Consider the following 3052-nt stretch of genomic DNA (forward strand, 5'->3'; position numbering starts at 1 on the left):
CTATATCTAGCCTGAACCTGTGCATATCTCTTCTCAAATTCTATAGATTCCCTACCACGTTCAAACCTCTAACATTTCACGCCCTGACTCCTAGAACGTTACCCTTTCGTTGGTTATTCAATTTTTTTCTCATGGTCACCTCCTCCTTGCTGTCCCCTCTCGGAATCCTAATGGAAAACTGATCCGGAATCTTTTGCCAGTGTAGAAATCATCATTTTCTAGTCACAACTGACATGTTGTATGGATACACTTTATGTGCCTTTAATGGAACAGTTTCCATTGGCTTCTGCATTCTCATGCCGTTGATCACTGCAGGTTGTTCCATCGTTTAGGGATGTTTCCCAGCCAAAGGGTACTATTGCCCTAAAACTCTGCTCACTCCTCCGCCCTCTTTGACGAAACCATTGATTGAACGAAGATGATAATTTTTATTCAAAACTGAAGTAGTGGCGAGGTTCAAATCCGAGCCCAAACTTTTTGATTAGTAGTCTTTTTTCCATGATTTTGCATGTTCCTTGCGCAGGGACCATGCTAATTTTCTCTGTATCGTTCCAGTTTTTTAGTATATGTACCGCCGAAGCGAGTATGCACCTATACCTTAGCAGAGTATTTAAAGCAAAACTACATTCTGCAGGACACAATAACCTCGACCCTGTCTTCAATCAGACAACTAAGTATGTGGATAAAGGACAGAAAATACCAACTGTGGCTTAATACCAAAATTCGGAAGATGCTGGGAAAACAGATATTTTTGTACTTTCGATTCAAAAATTAACGCAGAAAAAAATTTTGAAATTCGTGCGCCTATAACACATCGAAGCATACAAAAACAGTCATCATCGTACAGTGGTGAAAGATCTTGTCGAGAATCCTACAACATTCTGTTTCTGAGTAAAATGGTAAACTGGATCGAAGGTTGCATGTTTCAGACCGGCCGATGTGGCCGTGCGGTTATAGGCGCTGCAGTCTGGAACCGCGAGGCCGCTACGGTCGCAGGTTCGAATCCTGCCTCGGGCATGGATGTGTGTGATGTCCTTAGGTTGGTTAGGTTTAAATAGTTCTAAGCTCTAGGGGACTAATGACCTCGGAAGTTGAGTCCCATAGTGCTCAGAGCCATTTGAACCATTTTTTTGCATGTTTCAGTCACTTTTAGACCAGTCTTCTGTGGCATCAGGGAAACCGAAGTTTTAAATTTCGCGTTTTAAAAAATCATTTACGCTGGAGAGTTGTACAGATATACCATCGCACAAAATCCCATATACAGGTCACAGAAATAGTAATCTCTGGCGTTGAAACGCAGCTGAAAGAGTCGAAAAGAAATAAGTCGCTTGTTCCAGATTGAATCCCGGTTTGGTCTGACAAAGAGTACTCTTCGACATTGACCTCTTCCTTAGTATGCATGTACTGCGAATGTTTCGCCCAGTGGGAAGTCCCAAGCGACTGGAAAAAATGGCAGGTGGTTCCCGGCTATAAAAGGAGTAAAATAACGGACCCGGAAAATTACAGATGAATTCTTGAGCATATTCCACGTTAGGATATAATAATTTTCCTTAAGAGAAGAAAGTCACCATCCACCAACCAAGACTAATCTAGAAACATGTAGTCTTCGTACTAGAGAAGTTTTACTTGCCCAGGTCACAGTAAATACATACATAGACGACTAGTTTGGGAAATTGAAATTGCCATTTTCAGATCATCAACGTACATAAACTATTGTGACACTCAGTGTAGTGCACTGCGATCTATTTACTACATTGAGTGGCCCATTGGTTAGTGTATGTTGATGATCTGAATATGGCAATTTAAATTGCCGAAACTTGCTGTCTATATATATGTATTTATTGCGATGTGGGCAGATACAACTTCTCTTGTAAGATGATTACGTTTTTCACGTTCCAAGGCATTTTTCTGCTGACGTAATTTAATCGTAAAGAAGTTAGAAAACATCGTTGGTGCGAAACATAGCTGTTTTTCGCACCATATTCTGCTGACTATGGGCGGAGGGCAACAGACAGATTTTATATTTCTAGATTTCTGGAAAGCATTTGACACAGTGTCACACTGCAGAATGTTAACAAAGGTCCGAACTTACGGGACAGGTTCTCAGATACATGAATGTCTCGAATCCAATATGTTGTCTTGAATGACGTGTATTCATCGGAGACAAAGTTATGATCAGTACTGCCAGGGGAGTGTGATAGAACCGCTCTGGTTCTCATTATCCACTGATCAGCCACAACATTATGACCACCCACCTACTATCGATATAAACCCGTCCAGGCGACAGCAGCGTCAACCGGAGAGAAGTGACTGCTAGTCAGACACACATATGGCGCATGTAGTATCAGTGAGCGTGCTCTCCCTGTGTAGAATGGTTGAGTTTGGCCGAGGCCAGATTGTAATGGCCCGGAGGCTCGGCACGAGCATTTCGGAAGCTGCACGACTTATTGGGTGTTCGAGGGGTGTTGTGGTGAGTGTCTTCAAGATGTGGCGAAACCAAGGCGAAACCACGTCAAGACATCGTGGGGTTGGGCGGCCGCCTCCTATTACAGATATCTGTTGGGTAGACTGGTAAACCAGGACAGAACGTGAACTGTTGCGGAACTAACATCATACTTTAAAGCTGGGCGAGTACAAGTGTGTCTCAACATACAGTGCACCGAACACTCCTAACCATGAGCCTCCGCAGCCGACGACTTATTCATGTGCCAATGTTAACACCACGGCATCGGCAACTACGATTGAAATGGACACGTGACCATCAGCACTGAAGGTTGGCGCAGTGGTAGAGCGTTGCGTAGTCTGATGAATCCCGATACCTTCTTCATCATGCCGATAGGAGGACGCGAATTCACCGTCTTCTAAAATGCTCCTTGACACCTATACTGTGGGACGGAGACAAGCTGGCGGCGGCTCCATTATGTTCTGGGGAACATTAACGTTGGCATCCATGGATCCAGTGGAGCTCGTGAAAGGCACTGGTTGCAGACCACATACACCCCTTCATGACGATCGTGTTCCCGATCGCAGTGGCATTTTTGAACAGGATAAA

At 43.9% G+C, this 3052-nt stretch overlaps 1 non-coding gene across 1 annotated transcript; it reads right to left on the reverse strand.

Annotated features, from left to right (window-relative positions):
• Window positions 1–480: 480 nt before the first annotated feature.
• On the reverse strand, window positions 481–587 carry LOC124608723. Its single transcript, XR_006979319.1, has one exon. It is a non-coding gene; the product is annotated as a U6 spliceosomal RNA (small nuclear RNA).
• Between the last annotated feature and the right edge of the window lie 2465 nt (window positions 588–3052).

This window comes from Schistocerca americana, chromosome 3 (assembly GCF_021461395.2).
Source record: "Schistocerca americana isolate TAMUIC-IGC-003095 chromosome 3, iqSchAmer2.1, whole genome shotgun sequence".
NCBI classification, from domain to species: Eukaryota; Metazoa; Arthropoda; class Insecta; order Orthoptera; family Acrididae; genus Schistocerca; species Schistocerca americana.